This window comes from Lampetra planeri, chromosome 1 (assembly GCF_965212315.1).
Source record: "Lampetra planeri chromosome 1, kcLamPlan1.2.h2, whole genome shotgun sequence".
Classification (NCBI taxonomy): Eukaryota; Metazoa; Chordata; class Hyperoartia; order Petromyzontiformes; family Petromyzontidae; genus Lampetra; species Lampetra planeri.
This window is the reverse complement of record NC_136107.1, coordinates 38,523,851-38,534,998: the sequence shown is the minus strand read 5'-3', so window position 1 is coordinate 38,534,998 and position 11,148 is coordinate 38,523,851.

The window sequence follows — 11,148 nt, the reverse complement described above, 5'->3', positions numbered from 1 at the left end:
TTGCCACCGAACATGATTATCAGGATTTTGAATCCGAAAGCCATACTATGGAACCTCAGGACATGGATAATCAAGATGTAGTTCCAAATAACAACTCTGAATCATTGGATAGTCAAGTTGAAGCTCATGCAACTCCAGAAAATCCAAATACATTTACAGAGAATGATATGCCATCAATTGACAAAGTAGGTTGTGCAAAATTGAGCAAATCTTCACAGCTAGATGAGCCAGATGAAGACCCAAACCTGAACGAAATGGAAACCGTTTGTCAAAAGAACTCTGAACTTATTCAAGCTGAAAATGTTGAAGAAGAAAATCAGGAAATAGTAGAAGGTGGCTCTAATACTGACCATGATCAGTTGGACACTGGTTCAAATGCAATATTGGACAAAACTAGTGAAGAATTGAGGAATCCGTGTATACAAGATGGCAATGATGAGTGTGGTGTTAACCCTATGGAAGAAACACAAGATGAGGAAACGGATAATTGTTCCAAAAGTAATGGTGAAACCATTGAAGAAGACAGAATACCCAACTTAACGCAGGAATACAGTGGTAAGTAATTTCATTTCTAATTCTACATAATTTGCTAGAATACATTGCATTAAACATTTTCAATATAAGTTCTTTCCATTTGTAAGAAGGTGATGGCACATACTTGTAATCCAGTACTGTGGAGGTAACAGTTGGTGGATCACACATGCTGTGAAACTACCTTCCCATGGGGGTTGAGGTGCCATACGCTGGCTTGCTAGAAGGTGGTACAGCAAATGTGGATTCCACCTGTTACATCTGTACAGGATAGTGTTGCCCAATGACACTTGTGGGTTTTCTCCAAGTACTCCGGTTTCCTTCCACATATAAACCATTCAATAATTTGCCGAAAATACATCATACTAGGGACCCCCCTATTCTTGGGTCTCTCTGTAAAGTCACGTAGATAGGTTCAAAGAAAATAATCAAAAATAACAAAACTACGATGTTTCGATGGCAATGCAAGACGACTGCTTGCATTGCGATCGAAACATCGTTTTGTTATTTTTGATTATTTTCTTTGAACCTATCTACGTGACTTTACCGAAAGACCCAAGAATATGAATTCCTGCAGTCACGAGAGCTTTAAGTCAATACTAGGGACCGCAGAGTTTATTAGGAAATTTGGCGACTGCTCACCACCTGGCTGGCATTTCTGCTGTGGTTCCTCGCACCTCTGAGTCCTCACTATTTTGAGAGTTAGAGAATGTTAAAAGTTTAAATTAACATTAGTGTCCATATTAGTTTACATCTTAATATAATCTCCTAAGTTGCAGTCCTCTCAACAGTACAATATCCTGAACATATAATTATTTTCCTTTGAATACTCAAAAAAAGTACAATATTTAGTATTTGGCATCTTTTCTACTTTTTATTTCAAGTACTCTACCTTGTGTTTATCTTCCCAAACTTAAATATAACCTCGAACTTTAGTTCCTCACCTGATAAGTCATGTTGGTTAGACATCTTATATAACAATACAGTGGCGGAGCAGTAACACTTGCCTCACAGCAAGAAGGGCCTGAGTTTGATTTCTGACGTGGGTGGCTTTCTGTGTGTAGTTTGTTTTAACCCCTGTTTTGCATGGGCTTTCTCCGGGTTCTCGAGTTTAATCCATAGCAAAAAATAAACAATGTAAATGGTATCGGCCAAAGATCCCAATGTTGAAATTTTTGCAGCAAATTACTCAAATACATGGCAACATCGCCTACTTAAAAACTTGTCAGGACCCTCCTTAAAATATTTTTGAGACTCTAACTTTCTACTATGTAGATTGGCATGCCTAAACTTCTCCAACTCGGCAATAAGCTGGGTCCGTAGTTGCCTACCTTATCATTTTCAGTTTGTGTAGACATTTCTACTGGTATTTTGTGATAAAGTCTGCACCTATTACAATGAGCATGCTCTATGCACGTGAGAGAACACGATCAGACTGAGAAGATGGGACGCATGAGCGAGTTGTACAGTACATCTCGCCCTTTCCACCCGCCAGAATCGAGTTCAGTTGAGCCAAGTCAAAAATAATGATTGAAAATTATAATCATCACTGATGTAGCTGTGAGCGGGAATCGAAGTTTGGTTGCTGGGCTCATAGCACAGCGCGTGCTAACCGCTTTGCACCCATGCATAGTGTGTTTGACTCGGCTGCGCTGAACTGAGTCAAAAACGACATTAGGGGACATTTTACGTTGTTTTCCTCAAAGTTATCAACGTGAATGCGAAACAATGTATATATCGAGAAGACATATATTGGAAATCCCCTGTATCTGAAAGTGCTGTACATAAACATAAAACTACACTCACAAGTATCGTTAAAATCTAAGTAAAATAGAAAGCTGATAATAAAACCCCGGTCACAAAGGGCGTTCCTCAACTCTGTCCTGGGCCCCATTTTGTTCTCTGTCAACTACTGAGGTAAATCTCAAATCGACTTTGATATAAAGGTTTTTGCTAATGACACAGCCCTAATGGTATCTGTCAGATATTTGGATGATCTTTATTTACAACATCAACATCAGCAGGCTTTTGATTTCCAGTAATTGGAATTGGCTGCCCTTAGACTTTTCTTCAATGCAAATAAACAGTTTTTGAGGAAATTTAAGCCTGCACATTTTCCAATTCATATTGTGTCTCTGGATTCTCAGAAAATTATACCAGTGATCCTAGATTTCTATATCTATTTCCAGGCTCATACAGAACATTTAAAAGAAAAAAACATGTTTTTCTCCACAGAAAAAAACATTGAATTCCCATCTGTCTCAAATTGGGCATTATTAGAGTCAACAGTTTCCATATTTTTGACTACTGTGACATCATCTACAGACTGGTCTTAGAGACTTGTGTAGTGTGTTCACGTGAGAGACACCCTTGACTTTGGAGGCAACACGTTTATTCTATGACCACAATAGGGTAACTGCATAAACGTAACAATGGGATAACTATATAGCGGTAACCACCACGGGATAACTAAATAACTGGGTCAGGTCAGTTAACGCACTGCCTAACCCATGATGCTGACCATGAAGACTGAAGCTTGAAGAGCAAAGATCGAAGAGACGTAGCACGGCGGGTTCCATTCCAGTAGACAGCCCGGATCAGACATTGGGACCTCCCTTTTATGCCCCTCAGTGTGGCCCGGCTCCGCCTCGGCCACGCCCTCCTCTAGAATTCCCGAGAAGACTTTGGGCCTTATATCACATGTCCCTTCGGTCACCTTTGGCCCACATCCTTACTCTGTCCTGTCATGTGCCCTTGCCAGCCAATCGGGCTGCTACGTCCTCACATGCTCTCTCTGCCCGCCGATAAAACCATGCTCCTTCGGGACCATTTACCATGGCATAGCACACCCTGCTGGCAGAGAGGGCTACTTACACTCCAGTTTTCCTCTCTAAGTAACTGGCGCTATGCGCCGTAGTAACCCGATATACGTCATTATATCACCCCCCCCCCCCTTATAAAACACAGCCATCCCGGCTGATCACTATCCCTCAATTAACAACAATCTGCCTCCAACAATTTTCTGTTGAACAATAAACCCAAGTGGACTGAACAATATATATAATTACAGAAAATGACCTTAAAAAAACAACAACAACCAGAAAAAACTTCCACGAATATACAACCGACCCGACCCCTAGACAATATACACAACCCTACACCATAAGTGTGTCACCACCCATGAGCACTAAAATAACCCAGTTCAACCAGTAATACAATCCGGCTCGTGTTTGTGACCACCGACAGACAGTGCAGGGATAAATAGGACGCTGGAGGAGAGTCCTTTTGAACCGGACGGAGTTGAACGTGTTCTTTTCGCCAGTCCCTTAGGAAGGGTGGGAGTGGGCTCCCCAGGGGTCCCGGGGACGGCTTGAAGATGACCTAACGGGTGCGGCCCCTCCCGAGAAGGAGAACCAACAAGAGAAGGAGTGGGTGATGGCCGCTTCATTCTCAATCCATATCCGGTCGGCGCAACCGGTGACTCCAAGGGTGCTAGGTGCTAGGATCCTGTGGGCGGAAAACCAGAAATCCCCTGAGGCATGACTTCAGTGGACACACGCCCCAGCTCGTCGGACACATCAGACACCCGGCCTTGGGTAGTGGAGATGAAGGGATCCCGCAAGGCGGAAAAAATGCTTTCAGTCGCGACAGATGTACAAACCGAAGCTGGTGACCGAACTGAATCTTCTATCACTTCAACCAGGCCCTGCCAAGGTTTATACAATTTTGGGGACATACCCACCAGCACCTGGGGGCAATGTAGCCAAGCCTTATCCCCCAGTTTCCATTTAGTTCCATATTCACGAAGCCCCACTAGCCTTTCATTAGCAGCCTGACGCAAGGCCCGAATTCCCTCGGGAAGCCTCTCGTGCTTCAGATACCCATTTAAGGGTAAGTTGCATAGGGTCAAGTATGTTTTTCTTACTCGGCTCTGTGTTTAATAGAACTTCAACTGGGGGTCCCGTTCCCTCCCATACATAAGAAAAAAACAGTGAGAATCCAGTAGAAGCGTGAGGGGCCATTGTATAGGTCGCGAGAACCCCCGGAACGTGCAAGTCCCAGTTGGACTGGGCTTCATTAACCTGCTGGCACAACATAGACGTCAGCATCCTCTGCAATCGTTCCACCATAGCATCAGTCTGGGGGTGATAGGGCGAAGTCCGAACCTTCTTGTTGCCCAACAGATCACACACTTCCTTTAACAATTTCGATGAAACATTTTTACCTTGGCCCGTAAGTAGGCGTTCCGGGGCCCCCTTATCTAACACCTAGCCATGAATGAATTCTTCCGTAATAGCCACAGCCGACTGGTCTGGCAGCGGCCAGGCCATCGGCCAGCTAGAGAGATATTCTACCCCCACCAATAAATATGTATTACCCCGCGAAGTGGTGGGGAACGGCCCGAGCATGTCGAGCGCGATGAGTTCGTTTATCCGGGACACACCAATAGATTGCAACGGTCGACGGCCCATTCTCGGCGAGCGCATTTCACACACTCTTTCAACACATTGTAGACATCCCCCGACACTCCGGGCCTGAAGAAAGTCTGAGGGTTGACTGTTTTCTGTACTTCAAGGGGCATCAATCGTTCGTGTGCAGCCCAAATAACTTTACCCCACAGAACAGTGGGCACTACAATGCTATAGCGTTGCATCTCTCCGTCCCATTTCATCAACAAGACCCCCTTTGAGAATCACAGGGGACAAGTCTTGTCAGCTCTTCCCACCCTCTACTCTCCCGACGCGGCGCCTCAGCTTCAATAAGGAGGCGTCCTCCACTTGGAGTCGCCCCCATTCAGTATACGTGAAGCCGATAGTATTGTTGCACGCATCGGCAGTATCGGGGGGTGGAACGACCATCAACGCCACAACAGTATGAGGCAACCCTGTCTCCGCAGGCATGCACACTGGTTCCTTGGTGACAGTCTTGACAGTGCATCTGCATTACCGTGGCGAACACCTTTTCTGTAGGAGACCGTAAACGAGTAGTCGTGAAGGGACCCCTCTAGCCACCGGGAGAGCTGCCCGGATGGTTGTTCGACCCACAACGCATATTGGAGAGCCGCTTGATCCGTGCGTACCTCAAACCCTCTGCCATAGAGGTACGGACGGTATTGTATAAAATATACAATGGCCAACAACTCTCGGCGCGTCACGCAGTAGCGTTACTCTGCTGGGGACAGTACTCGACTTCCATACGCAACTATGCTCTCCACTCCATTCATAACCTGAGACAACACGGCGCCAATTCCGGTGTTACTGGCGTTTGTGTCCAGGATGAAAGGCAACGAAAAATCAGGGTACCAATGGGGAGGTGTGTTGACCAGACCATCCCGCAGCATGACAAACGCAGCCTCCTCCCCCCATAGAAATCTCTGGCCCTTAGCCGTGAGAATGTGGAGAGGTTTTGCGATTGTCACGAACCCGGGCCTGAAACGGTGATAATAAGAAGCGAACCCTACAAAACTACGCACCTCACCCACCGACTTGGGGGTATGCCAGTGTAAGCTGTGGAGGGTAGGCGTAATGTGTTCAAAAAGGCTTACCCACCAGATTATCCGGGCAGCTGCATTCTGCACTAACTGGAGCTTCCACACCAAACCAAGTGGTATATCTGCGTAGAGGGCATTCACATAATCCAGGTGTGTTGAGACACAGGCATGAAGTAATGATTCCAGGTCTGGGGCGGAGAGGAATGGGCACAATTTTGAGTGACCTGTAAGCACATCGTGGTCAGTCCATAGGAAAAAAAGTGAAACAGACTCAGAATTCCTCATGGACCGAGGAAGGAGATTCTATGTCAATAATTCGCCTTCTAGTCTGAAAATGTAGAGAAACTTGGGAATTGCATTCTAGTGCTGGAGTCAACTTTTCTTGTTCTCTATCCTGTTTCAGCACTAACAACCCTTAACAACCCTGAACCTGTCACCATAAATATTAAAATAATTTCCAACCTAATGTCTCCCATTTGCAATCCCCTCCCCACCAAACTAAATTGCACTGCCTAACCACGCTAGCCCAGTATATTAGCAGCTTTGTAATTTTCATCTATTTAATCAGGTACCATTTCATTACCTTGAAAAAAAGCCACTGGAACTCAAAAAACAATACAATCTGGTTTCCATCAAGGGAATTCTACTGAAAATGCTCTTTCATATGTTGTGAATTACCTCAGTTCAATGATCACTTTCCCTAATTCCTTCGACCATCTTGACTGTCCTTTCCTCCATTCTTTCTGTCACCCACCCCTTATGGTTCTTGGAGACTTTAATCTCCAACTTTGCCACTGCCCTCCTTCCCCTCACTGGCTCGTTTGACCACCTGTCCCCCTCTACCCACACACTATTTCTTCCTTTGCTCATCACCCCCACCCTACTCTTCTCTACTCTCAACAACCTCCTTGACCCCTTTACCCCGATACATTCTTCCCTTTACTCTCACTTCAGCTCTTGACTTTGCCTATTTTCTACCAAGATTACTCTTTGATCTACCCTTCTATCTACCTCGTCCTCTAGCTCATCTCATCAACCTTTCCCCCTACGTCAAATCCATAATGACTGCGTTCACCATTTCCTCTGCAACTTCTACTACAGAACTATCTTCCATCATCTCTAAGGCCCATCCCACTTCCTCTTTCCTCGATCCCATCCCTGCTTTTCTTATACCCGGACTCCTTCCTCTAATTTTCTCAATTTAATTCCTCCCTCTCCTCTGGTGTCTTTACCGCTATCTATTAGTCAGTCATTGTTTTTCTCCTAAAAAAACTATCTCTTGATACCTCTTCTGCCAACTACCGCCCCATTTCTCTTCTCACCTATTTCTCAAAACACTTGGCTTGTCTGGCACATTCTCGTCTTACTCACTACATCTCCTCTAACTCACTCTACCCCAATTCCAATCCGGGTTTCGTCCCTCTCATTCAACTAAAACGTCTATTTCGGCTCAGAATCATCTGGCTAACTCTGCTCATGCTGGTCTCTCTTTTTACTTGTACTCCTTGAGCTGTCCTCAGCTTTTGACACTTGACCATCTTACTCTTTTATATTCTCGTTTGGTATGTTTGGCACACCACTTTCCTGGCTACAGTCCTATATCTCTCTATGCACCTCTGCAGTCTCATGTAATTTTGCCACTCCCCCCCCCAGCCCCCTTCACTGTTGGTGTTCCACAAGAGTCTGTGCTCATTCTCATAGTTTTCTCTATTTTACGACTCATCACTCCTTCACTTAAGTTTCCTAATTCTTAATTCACTGATGATATCCAAATGTTCTTATTTTCCCATGACCTCGCTTCCCATATCTTATCATGTCTGGTTTCCATCCAACCTTGGATGTCACGTCACTGTTCATTAACTCTTACAAAACCCAAATTATATTTTTTCCTTACCTCACGTAACCCTCATCCCTGTCCCACCATCTCTTTCCCTCTGTTGATTTCCTGAACACAACTTTGCTATTATTTTTTAACGCTTTCCTTTCACATATCCGCGACTACCCGTACTTGTTTAACATTGGCAAAATTTGACCTTTGCTGAAAAACTCCTTATCCATTCCCTTATATTTACTCGTCTGTACTACTGTAACTCTTATGCTTGGTCTCCCCATACTCTTTGGTTCTTTCGGTAAAGTCACATAGGTATAAAAGAAAATAAATCGCGACGTTTCGGGCGCAACACAAGCATAAACGGTCTGCCTCAGCAGCAGACCACGCTTTCCCATCTGATGATGTTGTGCCCGAAACGGCGTGATTTATTTTATTTTCTACCTACGTAATTTTACCGAAAGAACCAAAGAGTATGGATTCCTGCAGTGACGAAAGCTTCAAATCAAGATTGGTCTCCACATTTAAGTCTTTGCCCCCCTTGAAACAAATCCAGAAACCCTCTGCGCGTTGGTAATGACTCATCCAAGAAATTGATTCCCCTTCACGGGGAAGCCAAGTCGTTTGTGTTCCATCTGAATAACTCCTCCACTGCCTCGTGTGATGAATATAATTTACTTATACATGTCTTCTTGGCCACAGATGTAATTGGTTCAGATATTAGTGGTTGAAAGGCAATTCATTAGTATTTTAACGTACATTTGAAAGAACAACTTTATCCATAAATGGACATTATTTACAGGTTAAAGAAGTGTCGATTTGATGCTAATGCTGAGAATGCCGTGTCATCAATCCACATCCCTGGAGGGCTTTTAAAAAAGTTTCTCATTGCTGAAAATGGATTTTGGCACCATGTTGGAAAAATTGCAGAAAACCGGTGGATAATAGGATGAATGTGCCATTGACTCCTTATCCATGACAAATTGTAAATGGGAAGCCATTGCAAAATGTAAGATGGGAAATAATGCGAATAATAGGAAGAATAGAGGTTCAGGAAAAAATAGAGGTTCAGGAAAAAAAAGTTTTTGTTGACCCTATAGGTTCTACAGATAATATAGGTTTACACATAAGGGTAATTCGACTGCACTAGCAACCATGTACAATCTTATATTCTGAGATTTTATAAGATTTGGCACATTCAGGATTATTTTGTTTTGTCGGAAACAATAAATTGGAGAAATGCCAATGAAGAAAATAATGTTTTGATTTAAAGCTTTCGTGACTGAAGGGATTCATATTCTTGGTTCTTTCGGTAAGTCACGTAGAAGGGAAATAATAAAATAATACAAATTAAACAATAACAATTCTCACGACGTTTCGAATGCAACACAAGCAATCATCATCAGGTGTGAAATTTGCTTGCTGTGGATTTCACACCTGATGATGATTGCAGTCGAAACGTCGTGAGAATTTTTATTGTTTTATTTGTATTATTTTATTATTTCCCTTCTACGTGACTTTACCGAAAGAACCAGGAATATGAAGAAAATATTGTTTAACAATGAAATAAATAATGATAATTAATATGTAGTTATTTAGCACTGGATTACAGCACATTAGATTTTTACAATGTTGATAATTGTAACAATGATGCTGAAAAAGTTCAATCTTTGTTGTAGGTGAGATTTCTCGGAAAAGAACAGCTCTGGAAGATGATACCGAGATGGAGCACATGCCAAAACGAAGCAAAACAACCACTGATGTAACCACGAGTGTTAACGAGGCTGCCTATAACCAGCAAGAATCTCCACGTCTCAATGGAATCATTAATAAGGTCACAAGGGTGAATGCTTTGTGTGCTCAATGAATATAAGAACACGTGGAATGTAGTTTGTGTAATGCACAAGTCAAGGTTTGAAATTGTCTATGGTGTGACTGGAAAAAGTATTTAGGGGGGGATGATGTGGCTTATTGGTAACGTGTTCCATGTTGTAGAGGTACATGATAGGAATCCTGCAGACTCCTGGTTTAATATAGTGGGTTATATATGTATGTTGAACTTCTTTCGCATCTTACATAGCTTAACGTACTAATCAGAGGTGTATGAATACAGTGGGTGTCTTCACCATAATGTTCCATCTTAATTTAGAAATGTAGACATCATCCTCCCATATTGTGAAAATCTTCAGGACCCTCCTGCAATAGTCTTGCGACTCAGTGAGGGTTCCTGGGTGAACAATTGTCATAACTCTTACATTGTAATACAAAAGTTGAGTGTTTTTTCTTATTAATTGATGTAAAGTTTGGGCAATGATTGTTATGTTGAACTTTCTTAGACTGTTGAAGCTGCGTTCCAAAGGCAATTTGGTGACATCGACGGAGCCATGCTGATGAAGCAGGTCCGATGGATAAAATCGGAGGTCCGAAAAAGGGATAAGGATTACGAAAAATTTGAGAACCTGGGAAGCAAATTACAGGTAAACATGACTTTGTTATGTATGTTTGGAGCTGCGATAATGTGTTTACATTTATTTTTAAAATTAATGCACCTGACCATTTTGACACTGCTTTACTTTACATTGAAAATAAATGTAAGATTTTTTACAAAAGATGTGCATATCTCAATCGTAGAGCTTATTGGTCACATAGTGTACATGAAACTGTAGATATATTTATGTGCTGGTGGTGGCCATGCTCGACACTAATCCATAAATGTGTTGGTGGATCGAACAAATGTGAAATTCCATTCCTGTGGGCATCGAGGTGCCATACCCTGGCTTGCCAGGAGAAGGCAGTACACAAATATGGACTAATTACATCTGTATGATATAGTTTTGCCCCCTCCGAGCCATTAATTTTCTCCGCGTGCTCCGGTTTCCTCCCACGTGCATGAACTCGCATGAATTGGCTGAAAACATTTTAATGCTTGAGAGGACGAAGCGTGGGCAATTGTTGGAGCTGGCTCATCGCTTGGCTGCTTTTTCCAACTTCTGTAGTTCCTCATGCTTTCATGCGTCGAAAATGTTAATCGTTTTCATGAATGACACTGTATAAAACGAAAAACTATTATGACTGGCAAACAGAAGCGAGACTATTTACTTAAAAAATATTAGCATGAAAAGACTCCTCGATACTTATAATATGGTAAAACCTTTGCTCGCTGGATGGATCGGGCTGAGCACTGCTGCGGCTAGCTGATAACAAAATAAGAATATAATAAAACCTAAATAACCCTATTCTTGGTTCTTTCGGTAAAGTCACGTAGGTGAAAACGAAATAAAATTAAAATAAACCAACT